This window comes from Gopherus evgoodei, chromosome 7 (genome assembly GCF_007399415.2).
Source record: "Gopherus evgoodei ecotype Sinaloan lineage chromosome 7, rGopEvg1_v1.p, whole genome shotgun sequence".
NCBI lineage: Eukaryota > Metazoa > Chordata > Testudines > Testudinidae > Gopherus > Gopherus evgoodei.
Genome location: NC_044328.1, coordinates 120,942,838 through 120,962,435, shown reverse-complemented (window position 1 = coordinate 120,962,435; position 19,598 = coordinate 120,942,838). Strand labels below are relative to the sequence as shown.

The window sequence follows — 19,598 nt, the reverse complement described above, 5'->3', positions numbered from 1 at the left end:
TCACATCCCTTGCTTATAGAGTAGACACAGTCTAAAAGAGACCTTCCTCTCCTCCCCTTCCCCAACAAAAAACCTGTTCAAAATTTTTTGAACAATTACCATACCAAGGTTTGTAAGTTTTTACTATTAGCTTTTGAGGTGACAGTGGGTTGTAGAATGGGATTATTAAAACCCTTTTTTCTGTGGTTGACAGAAAAATATGTTGAGTTTGCACAACTGTGTAAATAAGTAACTGCAGCATATTCAGCATACGTGCGGTTTATATGACCCCACCTTCCCTCTGAAGCATCATGAACAGCTTATCTAAGCTTAGTTGGAGGCCTTTTTAGTTTTCTAGACCACTGATCCAGTAGTTTTTGGTAGCATCAAGCAGACAATATAGCAGTGGACTAAGTCCTCATGTTCCAAATCGATCCTTCTGGAAACTTCAATGCACGCTACCCATACAGATAAAATAATTGAGCTATTTTAAATTTCTATCAGGCAGATAATAGCCTCAAAATTGTCAGGTTAAATAAATTATTTCAGTTAAAGGTAAAGCTCTGGCATTTTTCTGTCAAATGCCGTACGAGAGGTATAAATATGCCAACAAATAAATATATACATATTATTCAGGAAATACATCTTGAAGTTTCAATTTTTCTGTGGCTCTGGAAGTCTATGTACTTCTGCTATGGATGCTGCCATTTTCCTACCAAATGGCAGGAGGTTTACAAAATTAGAACAGAAAAAACTCATTCAGCATTGAAATCAATGGGAAAAGCTAGGGGATGTGAAGATTAATTAAAACCATGTCTTTCTAATGTATTCTATTGTTAAGTGGCATTCAGGAATTTCAACTGAAAACAGACAGCATGCACCTCTGTAGATAATCTTCAGAGAGAAAAGCAAACACATTTCCTCCCTTCGGAAGGGGGACGATGGTCCCCGTCTCTCTGAGATCACTACTGGAATCTAGGCTCGTGATGGGCTCAGACTACAGGACTGGTGAGTAAAGAAGTCAAACGACAGAGCTGAAGAAGTAGGGAAAGGGCAATAGCAGCGATTAGCGAGAGACCATTTCTCAGGGTCAGAGGAAACAGCAAAGTTCTATAACCTCGTCCAAAATTCCTATAATTGTCTATTTAAAAAAAGGCAATAAAAATAAAGTCACCTGAAAACCTGTCGACCTCTAGTTCGAGCTCTTAAATGAAATCAGCACTCAAAGTAGAGCGCTGAGTGTGCAACCAGCTCTGTAATAGCAAAAATGTCCAAATTCTTGTCTGTAAGTAAGAAAATGGCAGCCTGCACGGAATAGGTAATTTTTATTCCTCTCTCCTCCCTTCCCTGCCCAAACACAGACATTTTGTTCAAGAAACAGCTTTTATGTGTTTTGATAAAAGTCTTGTTCATTCTGAAATTTTAGCATATAAAACATTAGTTTTGCTTGGGGGGAGGAGGGGGACGACGGGACACACACAGTAAGGGTTGACCAGACTGAACATAAGAACAGTCATACTAGGTCAGACCAATGGTTCCTCTAGCCCAGTATCCTGTCTTCCAACAGTGGTCAATGCCAGGTGCTTCAGAGGGAATGAACAGAACAGGTAATAATCAAGTGATCCATCCCCTCTTGCCCATTCCCAGCTTCTGGCAAACAAATAGAGGCTAGGGAAACCATCCCTGCCCATCTTGGCTAATAGCCATTGATGGACCTATCCTCCATGAACTTATCCAGTTCTTTTTTGAACCCTGTTGTAGTCTTGGCCTTCACAACATCCTCTGGCAAAGAGTTCCTCTGGCGAGTTCCCAATTCCCATATTTTAAAGGCCCATGGACAAATTCCCTGCTGGTGTAAGTGTATACAGCTCTATCAGCACTAGATGCAAAACAGAAGCCCTGACCCACTGTGGTCTTTTACTACCCCAGCTGTTGTCAGCCCTGGCCTGCCAGGGCAGTGGCCTCCAATACCGACCCTCTGAGATTTGGCAGGTAGGGAAAAAAATGGACTTTCATATGAGTTGATGTAGATGAGTGTTTGGAAACCAGGTTTAAAGGCACATAGTAGATCTGTCTGTTTCAGGACACTATGTTGGGCATCATCACAAGAGGGATAAGCATTATCTGTGGAGTTACTAAGCTTAATATGCAATGGTTAAGGATGCTGTAAAGTTCCACATCATTAAACGTGGAGATTGAGAAGTCCGCCTGAATAGACTGCAGACCTTGTCAGGGATGATCTGCAATTGCAGACCTCAAACTCCACAGGCACTCCGCATGTAACCTGAACATTTAGTAGCTTTTTTGGATAGGTACTATTCCCAGAGCATACAAGCTCCAGGTAGTGTTACCATGAAGCTATGTTCTTTAAGCCAAAGGTACTTGGCTTAAGTAGCTTATAAACTTCCCCAGTTATGTCCATGGTGACTAATATCCTTGAATCAACTCTATTCATTTTACAAAACTAGAAGCTATACCGTGTGTTTTTGAGACATTTCTAAGTTGCTTGAACTAGACAACTTAATAAAAAGACCTTACAAACTATTATACAGGATAAACCTACAGAATTTGTAATCTCATTGGAGCAACTCTATCAAAGCTATTGGGATATTTATAAACTCTGCAAAGTATTCACGGGGCTCTCAGAGGTTCAAGTTTTTTACAGAGTACATTCAAAATTAACACCCCCGACATGTCCCAGACCTGGAAGAACAAACGACCAAACTAAATTCAGCAGCTCCTGGCCAAGCCGTTTTTGAACCTCCAACTTTCGAAAGAGGAAAAATAGCAAGGCCAGATTCTGCTCTCAGTTGCAGCAATGCAAATCAGAATAATTCCTTTAGCTTCAGAACACTGACTAATTAATATCAAAAACTTTCCTCCAAAATCTTATTCTGGGAGGATAAATGATTTTTTTGAGACTGTTAAAGGAAGATCAATAGCAGCCTTTTGGAATCTCACTCAGTCTTACCCTATCTGGCTCACATAATTGACTTTGCAGACATACTTACCATTCTTACAACTTCTGTAAGACCTCTCACAGGGCTTATAATGTTCTCCAAACCAGAGCTCTCAGAGGTTCAAAATGCTTTTAACAAGTAACTCCAAAATCAACCACCTATGCTTCTTTTAAAATATACAACCAACCAAGTACTCCTGGGTACCAGATTTCATTGAAGTGTAAAACCAATTTGCGATTTCTGGGTCAAATCAATTTTTCAGAGACGTTTTCCAAAAGAACATATCTGGATACTTTTCAAAACTACAAAATCCACTCAATATTTTTAAGCCCTCCAAATTAAAAACATACTGTCTATTTACAGGAGTCAAACAAATAAAGAACAGCCGCAACCCTACAAAATCCTCCAGCATAATAAGCACAAGACATTTTATACTAAAAGAACTTTTCAAGTGAGAGAGGGGTCAGACAGGGTTCTAAAAAAAGACACCTAACCTATTGATTTATTTATAGGTTTTGTACCATAGTGTTTTCCGTTTTCAAAGACTGTTACCAATATTATCGAAAGCACTGCCTACATGTGAAAACTCCACTGGTGGAACTGTTCTATTATCAGAAGCTACTGTACCTGTGTACACAACTTTTCTCCCATCAATGGGATTAACTAATCTTCACTATCCCGCGAATTAGTTACAACAGATAAAGTTTTTACTATTGAAGTGGTAAGGGTAAAAACAGGGAATCCTCTACCCCTTTTAAAAAGGGTGTGTAGGAGGGCTGAGGAGGAGGAGGAAGTTAACTTTATACACAAAAGGCACCCAATCCATCTCTCTCTTTTGAGGAAGAAAAAAAATTGACAAAGCAACTCACCAAATTTCAGCCAGAATAGAATCTGGAGACCAAATTAGAAACTGATGATATTAATGGTTTGTAATGGAAATGACATCAGAGCCTTAGTTACAAAACATTCAAATGTTTGTGCTCCCAAAATAAAAAAGTAAATAGTGAGCTCCAAGTCAAATGACTATTCTGAGCAATTACGCAGAATTTGTACAAAGCACGCTGAAAAAATATATATATGTCGGCATGAGAGGCGAGACACTCCCAAATTACAATTCACAGGCTTACAGGGAGAAACCCTTCACAATTTAACATCATGGATGTGGCGACGGAAGCTCCGGCCATTAAAGGTAGAGAAATACGCCTTCACATGTGGGAATCACAAATGTGGTCGGGCAACCAGTACCAAAGTCGTCTTTTTTTAAATGCCTTGGCTTTACTAGCTTGCAAATGAAGAGGGTGGTGCTGTAATGACCACTGACATCACTGATATTGTAATGCTGTAACATAACACTGCTACAATAATGTAAAATAAATATGCCAGGAAGACATACTTCTGGCTTGGTGTAAGGCAAGAGGCCACTCCGTTATTAAGAAGTGACCAGTCGAAGTGTGCCATACCTGACAAAATCTGGTTTCTGCAATCATTTCCTAATCCAACTCTGGACCTTATTACACAAAAGTGGGTACTGCACTGCATTCTTGGAGACAGGCTCCAAGCTTGCAAATCTACAACTAGTCTTTTCCTTGTCGTCAGAATCAGGTCTGCATATGGGATGAGCGACATCTATACTGGATATTCAAGTCCATCCTCCCATTTGCTCTAACGTATGGCCAATCTGTTTGTGCCATGTGTCCCAGTTATAATATGTTTGTCGCCTGGCACACTTAAAGGACATGAGCAAGGCTTTAGCACAATTCATAACGCAGAGTTAAGTCCTGCATACGCGGAAAAGGAAATGTAACTGAATTTATAGGCAGATGGAACTTTACTTCAAACTACCTGCTCCTCATCCCATGCCTGGGTTTTGAGATAAGAAAACCACCTCTGCCCTACGTCCACCACCTGGGACTCCTGCCAGGCCAAACCAGAATGCAGGTTCCCAACTTAGTTTCCAATATGGCCCAAGAAGAAATAAACCAGCAAACTGCATAGCTATGTAAAACCAGCTATTTAATCTAAACTACAGGGCTACGCCAATATGCCCATGCCCTCTAGCTCTAACTAATACAAAATTATTTTTTCAAAAGCTGGTACTATATAGGCATTAAATGTACTGTTCTACCAGAGCCCGCTGCCCACCCCCTAAGTTGCCCCGAGAGAAGCTACTCTGCTTTGCCTCCTCCCCTCCCCCATCAAATTCCCCACTTCCTCCTTACTGGCCCTGGCTCAGCTGCATGCATCATATCTCTCTCCCTAGAGGGTACACACACCTTGGGAGAGATTTTCCCTACTGACCCCAAATATGGGTGCATGTAGATAGGAATTAGTTCTCCAATCCAGAATGGCTCACCAGACATTACAACCACCAGCACAGAATTAACACAAGTGCAGTGGTGCTGGAAAAATTTTTATAGTGGGGGTGCTGAAAGCCACTGAACAAAACTGTAAACCCTCTATATGATGGAAACCATTTCCAGCCAGGGGGTGCTTCGGCACCCCCAGCACTAGTTCCAGCACCTATGCATAAGTGGTATACGCAGTAGCCATGTCCAACCACAGAGCAATGACTGGCATGAGAGGTTAAAGAGAGTTCAACAGCCTGCAATGAAAGAATAAGAATGTGCTCCAACTTTTTGTCCATGGCCCTCCCCAAGAGGCCGTAGCTATGTCAGCAAGAGAAGCTCTCCTGTCAACATTGCACTGTCTACTGGGGGGGGTGGGGGGGAAGAGAATAGGTCGGTATAACTACATCGTTCAGGGTGTGGATTTTTCACATCCCTGAGCAACAGTTATAAACATATAGGTCCGTAGCGTAGACCCAGAGCTAGTTTTCCCGGCTGCATTTTGTCCATCTCTGGCAGCCAGTTGTGTCCTGAATAGAAAGTCCTACCTATTCCTGCAAGACACAACACCACAGAAGCAAAAATGTATTGCCTGGACTAATACATCTAATATTATTTGTTTTTAATGACAGAATGGACTTTGGTTCATATCTTGTGGTTCTTATGCCTAGTTTCATCAGGTTCTCAAATACATGTGACCAGTCAAGTAATACTAAATGAAAACCAATCATCTTTCTGGATTTTTGATACATGCAACCATCTCTGATTACTGCAAATGATTTGAAAAGATGATGAGCCCACCAAAGAGTATGCATTTCAGTCTTAACATAGGTACTGAAAAGTAACAGTGTGGCTAAAGATCAGAATAATAGTTTCTCAATCTAGAGGCACATGCTAACCACCAAGCCACGACGCTTCATCGTGTGGTTAATATTATAGATTTGAAATGGGGTGATGGTAAATTGTAAGCCTGGAGTCACACAAGCCACCACCTGGTAGATACTTGACAAGGGCTTAAATAAAATACATTAGAGAAGTGGAAGAAAGACTGCAGAATTAAATGAAGAACTCACTAAATCTTGCTCGCCTTGTTCACTTGAGTAGTCCTGTTGAAGCCAAGAATGATTTGGCCCAAGAACAAAACACAGGAGGATCAGAACCTGTTATTATCCTAAAAACTGAGAGACATGTTTTCCTACTAGACCACTTGCAGCATTAGAATATATAGCAATAGTTTTCAACCTATGGTTCACAGATCCCTGGGGATCCACAGATTATGTCTAAGATTTCCAAAGGGGTCCACTCCATTGGAAATTTTTAAGGGCCCACAAATGAGAACAAGGTTGAAAACCACTGATATATAAAGAGTAGTGGGGAGGGCAGGAAGAGCCAAAGTATACAAACAAAACATGTTCTCACAGTCCTCAGGAGATCATAAATGCCAACAGATAACAGTTTAGAGGGAGAACTCCTCTGACAAATCTTTGAAGTCTTCAATACAGCATTCCAACAGCTCATGCTAATAAGATTTGTTCAAAAAAACCTTTTAAACACTATTCCAAGATGCCTTCATTTATTTTATGAATCTTCTTGATCAAATAGCTTCAGAAAAATCACAGTTCTACCCATTACTAATCTAAACTTCTTACGAAACTAGGTATGGATTTAAATCAGTATTTTGTTGTCAGAGGAGTGCATTGAGTCTGAGCTTGTCCATCCGACAACATGCAGATGTAACACAGATTCAGTAACTACAGATTATAGAGATTCAAATAAACACTCTGAATTCTGCAGCATCTTTCATCTGAGGATCTCAAGTGCCCTAATTCTCACAATATGCCTAATGACATTTAGCAGGGAGGTTGGTACACTCAATTTTAGATATGGGCACACAAACAGGTCAAATTACTTGACCAAAGTCGCACAGTGAGCTAGCACCAAATTTCAGAATAAAATCCAGGAGTATTAAATGCAATTTTCCTGTGCTAACCACTACAACACACTGGTCGCTGACTTTTCATATTAAGCAGTATAGTGTATATAGGCACCAACCCAAAAAGTGGCCATCCTAGCACTGTGTGTGTAAGCAAGAATCATTGGGAGGCTTCGTTGTGTAATGATCAGAGCAAAATCACTGGGAATCAAGACTCCTGGTTTCTATTTTCAGCTCTGCCACTGGATTTTCACCCTGACCATAGTCGTTTGACTTCTCTGTGCCTCGGTTTACTCATTTATAAATCTGTATGTACTAATACACTCATTCACTCTCTCTCTCTCTCTCTCTCTCTCTCTCTCTCTCTCTCTCTCACACACACACACGGGTATTGCATCACTGCTATTTCATAGAGTGCTTTGAGATCCTTAAGTGAAAGAAGCTAAGCACTAAAGGGAAGAATTACTCTTATAAATTCCAATATTTTTTACTATCATAGTCATCACTGGTCCCTATTGTTCTGTGCATGGGTCTCTCCCTGCCTGTGCAGCTGATGGGAGCAGCCACTTCCATTAACAGCCTACCCCCTGAAGGACTGGGGAGCCACACACAGGAAAGGGGAGAACCAGGGCAATGAGTGTACTCAGCCTATCATCTCCCCAAACTTGTAGCAACAAGAAGGAACCCTCGCAAAAGTTAGCATATTTTGAGGCTGTCTTAACTTTTGCACAGAGTCCTGATTATGAGAGCTCTGCAGACAGCTGCTAGCAGGGGAAACCAGAAGAGGGATGTTTGGAAGTGTCACTGTGCCCTGTCTTTGTTACACATTCTGTCAGGGAGTGGCTCTCCCCGACCAAACAAGCTGGTGGGAACTCTAAGAGAAATCTCTGGCATCCTACATGGGTTATTTTCCATAAAGAAAAATGGTGTGGCCTATTTTACTATCCGGTGGAGAGAAAACCTTTTGGCTCATCTTTAGGCCACACTTAAGGGGACAGAAAAAAGGTAGAGCAGCATTTACTGGTTCTGCCCTGTAGAGAAAAAAAAAAATAAGAGCGTGAAGTGAGCTCAGACCCAAAGATTAATTTGTTGATTGTCTCACTGGATCCTGAATTATGAGCAGCTAGTTTTGTTATCAATATTTAATCACCATTTAACTCTGCCATGCATTAAGAGTTGAAATTTTAAACTAAGTGTAACTTTGCAAAATCCTTTTGTGTTGATTTTTTCTCGTTAGGGGTTTTCTAAAGGATGCTATCTTGAAAGTCTGCATGTACCTTTTGTTATCAATAATGTACAATTTTAGTAACACGTTTTTGTACTTTCCAATTTTGCAGCATGCAAGCTATCCCTGACTTACAATGCCCACTGAATTTGTCTGATTACTGAAAATGCCTTTATGTAACATTTAAACAAATGACTACTGCAGGAAAACTAACAGTATGGAGCATATTTCTCTAGAAATACATTTCCTAACACCTCTTCCCCACCCCCCCGGAAAACAAAATCAATATTTTAAAATTCCGATTCTCACTTTGAAGAAAGCTGGCTCTGGTCTGTAAAGCAATTTAATTAGACATTATGATTTATTTAACATTATTAAGGAGAATACAAACATTTGAATTCTGAAGGTTTAATCATCAAAACCCCTTCCTATGCTTATTCAGTTATTTTTGTCACTGTGCGCATTTTTCAGAGCTCAGACAGAGAATACCTGCAGCAAAAAATCTACTGTATCACCCCTGCGCTCTCATCCAACTTTGTATGCCTGAGGCCAGATGTCCATGCAGTTCTGGGAAGCAGAGGACCATACAGCTGTTCTTGAAAAAGTGAGGAGCACTGCATTGTGAATCCCATCTAACTAACACAGAAGATGGGATTCACCTGAAATTCAGCAATCAAGCAGCTGAGCCCAATTTCAAATCAAGCAAACCCTTAACCCTTCTTATTTCAGCGGCGCCACTCCAACTAGGACTCTGTTACCGTTTCCATTATGAACATCTCTTCCCATGTTTTACTATCTTTGCAGTGTCCGTTCCCACCACATTGAAACTCGATCTGCAACTTGTCAGCCCAGGGGTCAGTTGTTCTGTATTTATTTTATATTGTGTAAAAACAGAGACCAGTTCTGCTGCCACTGAAATCACCATGTACAGTCATGCCATTGGCTTCAATGGAAGCAGGACAGGATCCATAATTGGCCACAGAATCAGGTGCTGCACTTGTGCACGTACGTACTGTAGTTGATCACTGAAACAAACTACAAAGGGAAAAGACAGTTACCTGTTCCCTAACTGGTGTTCCTCGAGATGGGTTGCCCATGTCCATTTCACATTTGGGGTGTGCGCTCGCCACATGCGCCGGGGCTGGAAATTTTTCCCTCAGCAGTATCCGAAGAGGAGCAGCTCTGGCGCCCTCTGGAGTGGTGCCCACATGGTGTGGTATAAGGGGGCCGCTGGCTTCCCTGGCCCTCAGTTCCTTCTTGACAGGAACTCTGACAGTGTGGAAGGAGGGTGGGTCATGGAATGGACATGAGCAACATCTCTCGAAGAACACCAGTTACGGAACAGGTTACTGTCTATTCTTCCAGAGCTTGCTCATGTTCATTCCGCATTAGGTGACTCCAGGAAGTTCCTGCGGAGCCGGGTAGGAGTTCACGGCTGTGCACATTGTAATACAGCTCTGCTGAACCCAGCGTCATCTCTGGACTGCTGAGTGATGGCATAATGAGATGTGAACGTGTGGACAGAGGACCATTTCACAGCTCTACAGATGTCTGGATCGGGACGTGCGCCAGGAAGGCCCCTGAAGACACCTGCGCTCTAGTCGAATGGGCCCTGACGATCGGCAGCGGCAGGACCTTTGCTAGCTCGTAACAGGCCTTTATGCAAGAGGCGATCCATTTGGAAATCCTCTGCGAAGAAACTGGAAGGCACTTCACCCTATCCACTGTAGCAAAGAAAAACTGGGTCGATTTACTGAAAGACTTGGTACGCTTCAAGTAAAAAGCCAAGGCCCTCCAGACACCTCTCCTCAGTAGTCCTGTGCAGCTTGGGACAGAACACTGGCAGGAATACGTCCTGGCTCACGTGGAAGGGAGATACCACCTTCGGCACGAAGGCTGGGAGGGGCCGCAGCTGGACTTTGTCCTTATAAAAAACACTGTGTAAGGCGGTTCCGAGATCAAGCCCTTAATCTCTGAGACTCGTCTTGAGGACATCCCCACCACCAGGAAAGCTACCTACCGGGACAAGTAGGAAAGGGAGCAGGAGCCCAGTGGCTCGAAAGGCAGGCCGGTGAGCCTGGAGAGGACCAGGTTAAAGGTCCCACTGTGGGACACAGGCCTGAAACTGTGGGTAAAGCCAATTGAGGCCTCTCAGGAACCTGACAGTCATGTCATGAGAAAAAAGACTGTCTGACCTTAGATTGGCTGGTGAAACGCAGAGATGGCCGAAAGGTGAACTCTGATGAATGCGTCAGACCCTGGTTCCTGAGGTGGAGTATGTAGTCCAAGATGGACTGCACTGAAGAATGCAAGGGAGAATTGCTGTGCTCCAAAACCCATCAGGAAAACCTTGTTCACTTGGCCAGGTAAATTAGTCTTGTGAATGGCTTCCTACTTCACAGGAGAACCTGCTGGACCTCTTCCGAGCAGGTACACTCCTCAAGGTTCAACCACAGAGCATCCACTCCAAGAGGTGTAGGGACTCGAGGCTGGGGTGTAGAGCCAACTATGATTGTGTGAAAGCAGGTCCAAACGGTAGGGAAAGTGCCAAGGAGGGGCCGCCACCATGTTCATGAGCATGTGGAACCAGCGCTGGCAAGGCCACACAGGGGTGATCACAACAACATGTGCCTTGTCCCTCTTGATCTTTACTAGGACCCGGCTGACCAGAGGGATTGGAGGGAAAACGTACATCAGACCCTCGGCCCACAACAGGAGGAAGCCATCGGAGAGCGAGCACTTGCTCAGTCCCTGCTGGGAGCAAAACCGAGGGCACTTTCTGTTTCACCTGAGCTGCTCTCCTCTGGATACTGCTGAGGGAAAAACCTCCAGCACCGGTGTATGTGGCGAGCACACACACTAATGCGGAATAGACAAGAACAAGCACTCGAAGAAGTGGTAGATTCTCCGAGATGTCTTCAAATCAAGTCTAGATGCTTTTTTGGAAGATGTGTAACAACAAGTTGTGCTTTAGTCAAAACACAAGTTACTGGGCTTAATACATGGGGGAACTGGATTAAATGTAATGATCTGTGATATGCAGGAGGTTAGACGAGATGATCTAATGATCCCTTCTGGCCTTATACATTATGATTCTTACTCATCGAAGCCACGTAGCGTTACATGATGTATGCAAGAGGACAAGCCCAAGCATGTGTTGTGCCATAGCTACTGTAATACAAAGTATCTTTGCTTTTGCAGAGATGTAGGGCAAAAACTTCAGGGTAGTTTAAAAACATTGCTTTGTACAGCAAATAGTATTCCTAATCTCAGATATGTCACGTAATACGATGTCCACATATTGCAGCACAGGCTCTTCTTTATAAGCATGCTGTAAAGTCAGGGCCGGCTTCAGGGGTTTTGCTGCCCCAAGCAGCCAAAAAAAAAGCCGCGATCACGATTTGCGGCAATTCAGCGGGAGGTCCTTGTCATAGTATAATTCCCAATTCTGAACCTTAAGAGTCCAAAATATGGGTACTAGCATGAATTCCCCTAAGCTTAATTACCAGCTTAGATCCTGTAGTGCTGCCACCAATCAGGACTTAGAGTAGAGTGCCTGATAAACTCTGGTCTCCCCCAAAATCTTCCCTGAGGACCCCCAAGACCCAAATTCCTTGAGTCTCAAAACAAAGGGGAATAAACCATTTTCCTTCCCTCTCCTCCCTTTTCCCTTCACCCAGAGGCAATAGAGATTCAAACTCTGTGAATCTAAAACAAAGAGGAAATTCACCTTTCCCTTCTCCCCACCAATTCCCTGGTGAGTACAGACTCAGTTCCCTTGAGCCTCAACAAGGGGAAAAATCAGACAGGTCTTAAAAGCAAAACTTTTAATAAAAGAAAAAAGAATAAAGAAAATCACTGTAAATTCAAGATGGAATATTACAGGGTCTGTCAGCTTCTAGAAAGTGGAGAAAAAGCCTCCTCCAGCAGAAATACAATTTAAAATACTTCCAGCCAAATACACATTTGCAAATAAAGAAAAACAAATAAAAAGACTATACCGCCTTTCTGCCTTTGTACTTACAAAATTGGAATAGAAGATTAGAAAGCCTGTAGGTACGTGTGGTCACACTCAGAGCCCAGAAAGAACAAAGCAAAACCCCAAAAAACACAAAACAAAGGCTTCCCTCCACGGAGATTTGAAAGCATCTTGGCTCCTGATTGGTCCCCTGGCCAGGTGTTTGGTTCCCTGTTTGTTAAGCCTTTACAGGTAAAAGAGACATTAACCCTTAACTATCTGTTTCTGACACGCCCCTTGGCAGTTTGAAGCCACTTTAGCGCAGCATGGTCTGTTTGTAGCTGGAACCGCTGTCCCCAAACGTATGGGCGTAGCTTTTCCAGGGCGTACATCCTTCACTCCCAGCGGGAGAGAGGGACCCTCCGCCGAATTGCCGCCAAATACCTGAAAGTGCTGCCCCGCTCCGGAGTGGCTGCCCCAAGGACTTGCTTGATAAGCCACTGCCTGGAGCCGGCCCTGATCCCAGCGTGCAAAGTATTTTTTTTGTTATGCATCAGGCCAATTTAAAAATCAAACCAAATGGAGAAACAAAACAGCTATATTCCTTGGACCATGAGCTTATCAGGGCAGGGTCTGTCCCTTCTCGAATGTTTGAAAAATACCTAAGACATCCTAGGCACCCCTTAAGCAAACAATAATAATATCCACATTCCAAGGGAAGGCATACCATGTTGCTGACATAAACCACAGGAACAGCCATAGATTGCAATATTTGCTTGAACTCCATGAATTTCATCCTGCATGAATTGATTTTTTTATTATTTATTTTGGCAACAAAGAGCTAAAGAACACATTATCCATGAATCTATTTTAATTTGAAACAGAAGAGGATGTGTCGGGATTTTTTTCTTAACATGTATTTTTAAAAATAAATAAATAAAAATAGCTCTAACTCTTTGACACATTTAATCATTCTGTAAAATTCTAAATTTAAAATGAAATCATTTTATATTCAAAGAAGGTCAAGAGAACAGCGCTGACATCACAGCGAACAGCAGCCACCGCTTAATGGTTACATCAGTGTTGCTTGTTGCTATGGTGCTTAACCGACTACTAATTTCTGAAAGAAGGTGATTATAAAGCAGCCATATGAAACTCAGTCAGATGACACCACTTCAGTACCAAACACTGACATGTGTTACTCCTGTCTTCTGCAAGTTAATTTTATGAATCACTACTTTTGTGATGTTAATATTCCTTTCTAACTTCAAACTTACAGAACTCAACAAAAAGAAAGGCAAGGAGTTAAGGTAGAAGTAAAGGATTTTCATACTGTTTTTAAAAAAGAATGCTTTCAGGGAGCTGATTTTGTTGTTTTGGTTTGGTTTTGCTATGCCCCAAAAGACCAAAGAGTACGTATTTTAATGGTTACAAGGGTAAGATGTAGTAACCAGATTAAGAGCCAAATTCTGCTCTTACACTGTTGTGTTAGCCCAAATCAAAGCAGACATAATGCCAATTTGACCATCCCTTGGGATTCATCTTATGTAATGGAGTCTTCAGCTGGCTAGGAGACTGAAGCAACTCTGACATCCCTCAGTGGGGAGGAGTGGGGCGTCTTTGAGAGAAAGAGGTTATGACACGATTCCCAGCTGCAAGGAGAACCAGTTGGATAACAGACAGCCAAAATAAATTGTAGAAGATCGCTCTCATTTAGACCGAGGACAAGATTGGTGGTCAAATGGCCCCAGAGGCAGCTGGGTGTGGGCCAAAAAGGCCACCTTTGTGCTTCAAGTGAGGGCCTAACCCATTGGTTTAGTTGGAGATGAACACGGTTTAAGTTAGGCCAGAATATGGTTAGAAAACTTTGTTAGAGCCCAGTCCTACAGTCCTTACTCACCCAAGTATACCCATTTAAACCCAGGGGCTACTTCCGCAAGTAAGGAATATTCATGGGTTTTGCAGATTGGGCCCATATATAGGCAGGTCAGTCTATACAAACTAAGTGCAAAATGGTAATTGTATTTACCTACTTTAGTTGCTTCTGCAAAGCAATCTTCAGTTACAGCCACCCAAAAAGGTCACTCTTCTTACCCTGGAGACAAAGAGGATACCACAATGTCATTGGCAGATCACTGCTAGCGACAACATCTGAAGCATTTTCATTGTTACCACATTAGCAAGTACAAACATAAATAAAACAACAAATGAATTCAATTGTGTTTAATGGTGAATGACTTTCAGAGAGAGTTAATAAAAACAATAAAGTCACAGGACTGCTGCTTATCAGTACCAGCCAGCGTGAGGCTCTTCGGTTCAACAAGAACAATGTGGTGTTTGGGGGGGGGAGGGATGGGAGGGAGAAGAAAAAAATCCCTGAAGATGAGACATCTTTGTTCTCTACCATAAACTTTCTTAATCTTGATGTCTATCAATTTAGTTTCACTTTGAATAATATATGACTCACGTCCTTTGTTTCAGAACCCAGACTTGCTTGAATAGGTCTCTGCTTAGTTAATTTTTTTGTGTGTGTTTGTAACCCCTGTACTTCTATTTATGTTCTCTCTCTCCTCCCCTCCCCTTTCCAAACGATACAGTCCCGGAGCAAATGCATCTTTCATGCTTAATTCAGAAAGTATTTTACTTGTATTTGGGGCGTTTGTGCACCAAGTGCAGAGGGTTAAGAAGAAAAATGGGTGTCAGTAAAAAACAGAGTAGAAAGGAAGAACAACAACAAGTGTGTTACCACGTATATCGCTGCATCTTGTGTACTCTCTCTTATGCAAAATACTATGTAATCCTTTAAGAAACATGACAATCTGCCACTTTGTTCATGTAATTGAGATCAACATATGGTACAAGAGAAAAGAAAAACATTTGTTTATTAATTCAGATCAAGTTACTAACAGTATGTAGAATTAATTCCATGTCAATTAACCAAAAGGGTTAATAGAATAAAACTAACATAATTTCACTGAAATGTTGATTTTCTAAACAGTGTGCCAAAGAACGCACAATATCTAATATGTTAATTCAGTAGAGACAGATAAATATGCAAGCATTTGTTTCATGTTTTATTGTCTAGATCAGCAAACTCCATGAAATTTTGGGGTGTGAAATAATAAGGCTGCACAAAACTTTGTTTCACAACATTCACACGGTAAAGGTGGGGTCTTTCGGGAGTGTTTGTGAAACTGATCAACTGACAGTATGCCATTTCTAGGATCTGGTGCAGCTTGTTGCCATCCATTTCACTCTGGGGTAAAAATCAGAATTCTCACAAAAGCCTTTCAGAAGGAAATTCACTTATTTACCATTTATTTTGCAAAGACAGAATTTTCATAATTACATGTCACCTTTTCACCTCTGAAAAATGACATTTTTAGTACAACAAAAATGTTTAAAATCAAGATGAAAATGGAAAGTAATGTATTTTGATTTTTTGTTAATTTGCAAAAATTTGAAGATTTTTTAATATGAGAAGTTTTACATGGTTCTAATAATAAAATATTGGAGACTAAGGTCCAAGACCTATAAGTCCTTGCAAGCAGTCCCACTGGCTTCAATGGGATTACTTCTGTAAATAAAGATATTCTAGATTGAGGCCTGAAAAGACAGGCACAATAATATAATAATAGTATAATAGGCAGATCTCACTTTCACTACAACATGTAAAACATCAAAACCTTGCAAGTAAAATACATGAACGCTGGCATATTATTTACTGTTAGAGTCACAGCAATAAAGGTTTTTATTCCACTTTGCTGTAGATGTGATCTTGATCTAGGGTGACCAGACAGAGAAAGTGAACAATCAGGATGGGGTTGGGGTAATAGGCGCCTTTATAAGAAAAAGCCCCGAATATCAGGACTGTCCCTCTAAAACCAGGACATCTGGTCACCCTATCTTGATGAGGTCCTTTAAATCTATTTTCATCTTTATCAGTTCTATTGTACCTATTTTCTGGATAGTTCAGGCAAACCTGTGGTATTGCACTTTGCAGCACAGAATAGATTTGCAGGACACAAGTAGATCATATTAAAATTGAATTAAAAAAAAACCAAAATAGCTGAACATGACTACTTCCAATAAAATTCACTCTGGGTAATGTCTCAAATCCCATATAACATTTGCCTATTTTTCTAAACACCTGTGGAGCATATTCAGTACACATGCTACAAAAAAAACCCAAACAACCCCAAACTACTGTTTGCTCAAGGGAGGCAAGCATGGTCTAGCAACTTAAACACAGGGCTGGAAGCAAAGATGATTATTTCAGTTCTATTAGGGAATCACTCATTGACTGGGTATGTGATCTTGAGCTTAGGTCTACATTTTCCAAAAAACACAAAAAGTTTGAGCTGCCTGAGAACCCCAAAACTTTGACATGCAACTTTAGGCCCTTATCCTGCAAACATCTGTACAAATGAGTAACTTTATGTATGCAGGTAGTCTCATTGACTTTAATGGCACTGCAGACATGAGAAAAGTTACTAACAAGTGGAAGTATTTGCCGGATGGGAATTTTAGTAGACATGATTGAAATGTTTGGGCTTAACCACTCTGTCTCTCAGTTTATCCACCAGTGAGATGGGGATAAAGCAGGAAATGCCTATCTTTGCAATGCACTTGGAGATTTTTGGCTAAAAGACATTTTTACTGTAATTTGTTAAAGCAGGACTGTTTGGGGGAGCAGATTGTCATTAAAAAAAAAAAATACAATGCCGGCAATGATTCTAAATGGATTAAGAGCCTGATCCAATGCATATTGATGTCAGCTGAAAGACTCCCAATGATTTCAGCGGGACTTGGATCAGGTTCTGAGTAGTCACACTGGCCCCAAGTCTGCTCCCACCAAAGTCAAAATAAGCTTTGCCGTTGAGCTCACAGTAGGATTGTTCCCTACTAGCTTCGTCCTGCAACCTTTACTCACGCAGGTAGTTTCATCAGTGGGACTAATCGTATCCGTAAGAGCGAGTTGTGTGAGTGCTGCAGGATGGGGCCCAAATTGTGAGTGATGATTGTAAAGCCATATTCAATCAATAATATAAATCAGACAATGAAATCGAGGAGTCTGGGGAGGAAGATTGTACTAATTAAACAGTAGTACTTTATAGTACTAGAGCATGTGTGGCATTGTACAGAAGCCAAAATGTGATGAACAAAGTTCCTCCTCCCACACATACTGGCTCCCTTGAGTAATTTTACACAGGTGAGTAGTATCTCAATGATACTTCTCACTTGCAGAAAGTTGCTTACAGGCATAAGTGTTTGCAGGAACGGGGTCAACATCCCTGCCTTGAAGAGCCTACAAGGGATAAATATTTTTAGAAACCAAAACCTCTGGGGATAATCTCAATTTTAATACCTAGAAAGCAGTCTCTCTTTTTAAGACAGTTTCAGAAATTTGATTTAGTATTTATTGATGGGATTGATTTTTGTCAGCGACAACTTTAGTTTCACAACTGAACATTTCTGTTTTAATTATTTACTGCAAGGCTTCCTAGGAGCACTGAAATATAAAAACCTCAGAACCACAATTGGTATTTTTTTTTTAATTGTGAGATCCAATAATGGAATACTACAGACTATTTTTGTCCTTCAAATCTAACCAAGTTATAGTTAAGTCTAGACAAGCAGGCTGATATTTGCCTTCATTATCTTTATGATTTTATTTTGTTTTGGAGTGTGGGGGGGGAGCTTAGTTTGAAAAAAAATTAAGGGCTGCAAAGAAGTCAAAAATAAATTAATTTTGTTTATATTTCAACTTTTTTTTTTAATTTAGAGAATCTGATGTGCATAATGATTCTGCTAAACAATGACTAGTAAAGAGGTGCTCATAGGCCTTCATCAGAAATGGCCTCTTAAACCAGAGCTGAAGTCTGAAAACCTAAAAAATTAAAAAAACTGAATAACCATAATATAGAAGTGCTTCCACAATAGTTATGAGGATGGTGATTTTTTTTTTAATTGTGCGATATATATTGACTGTCATGAGATACTGTAGGCACCATATTCTGACCGAAGTGTCATTATTACCTATTTGGAAAGTGAAATGATGGTGGAAATGCAAAGTGTGTGTAAGGCAGGGTGCATTTATTCACCTGGTCTTTGAAGAAAGGTAGATGGATTGTGCCACAGGCAAATGTATAGAGTTTGTATTTGCTGATGTGCTGCTGTTTGGTGGACAAAGTGCTGCTCATATTGCACTTTAATTTTTAATAATTTGCTGGATGCTCAAAGCCCATGTATGGGCACTTTTTATTTATTCTAAACTGAAATAAAATAAATATCATGAGGATAAAGCTAAGCACTGAAAAATTCCTCCATTTAAAATATTATTATTAAATTTCATTTCTTATCAAACGTTGGAAAAGAAACACTCAAGTTTGACCAACACCCCTATACTAATTGCAATTCACGTAATTTTTTTAAATAAACTATCATATATAATACAAGTACAACTAACAGGCAGGTTACGTACACATTGCTTACAGTACACAATTTGAACTATGGTCATCAGTCTAGCATCTTTCACTGATAAGACTGGTTATTTGACTCATATAAATTACTTAGCATAAGAGTACTAGCTCTTGTTGCTTTCTTCAGACTTAAGGACCATAACATGTTCCCAGAAAGTATCAAATCTGTCAAATGTCCAATCAAATGATAAGAGAACATCTTACAGAATGTTAAGAGAGCAAAATGATCAAATCTTACAGTGCATTTTAGCCTTGCAGCATCTTTACGGTTTCTTAAAATGACTCTCCATACATTAGTTAAAGCCAATCTTAACCATTTTGAGCCTGTGTTATGTCTCATCTTGAAACTTGACCTCACATATAACTGAAGTAGTAACATGAAAGATTCCTCCCCAACCATTGTGGAACAGCCACTGAATCTGTAGTCTTACAGTGTTACTCTGGCAACATTTAAAAGACAAAAGTGTTACTTTCAGTACCCACAACTGTGAAGTCTACCTTTCAAAACTACACACTTCTGAACCAAATACTACACAATTCCGAACACACTGCCACAAATCCTTTTGCAACTTGCGTGCTATTGATTATTTTACTCACTCATTTTTGGTTCAACAGAAACTAACCTTCTAGCTTTCTTGGCTTCAAATATAATATACATATCCCCATTTTACAAATGCTCCATTGCGTGATATTTTGCTCTTTGCAGTGTCCATTCT

At 40.8% G+C, this 19,598-nt stretch overlaps 1 protein-coding gene across 15 annotated transcripts in view; it reads right to left on the bottom strand.

The window, feature by feature from the left end:
• The window catches only part of FOXP1 (forkhead box P1), a 507,886-nt gene that overhangs the window by 281,075 nt on the left and 207,213 nt on the right, over nucleotides 1-19,598 (bottom strand). For 11 of the 15 annotated variants that reach the window (XM_030568514.1, XM_030568527.1, XM_030568528.1 and 8 more), the window contains one exon: nucleotides 14,434-14,495. The exons of 1 other annotated variant lie outside the window; for it this stretch is intronic. The gene's annotated coding sequence lies outside the window, so the exon portion shown is untranslated. Of the gene's footprint in view, nucleotides 1-13,127; nucleotides 13,198-14,429; nucleotides 14,496-19,598 lie in introns of all 15 variants that reach the window. 3 more of the 15 variants (XM_030568515.1, XM_030568523.1, XM_030568517.1) reach the window with 2 other exon arrangements.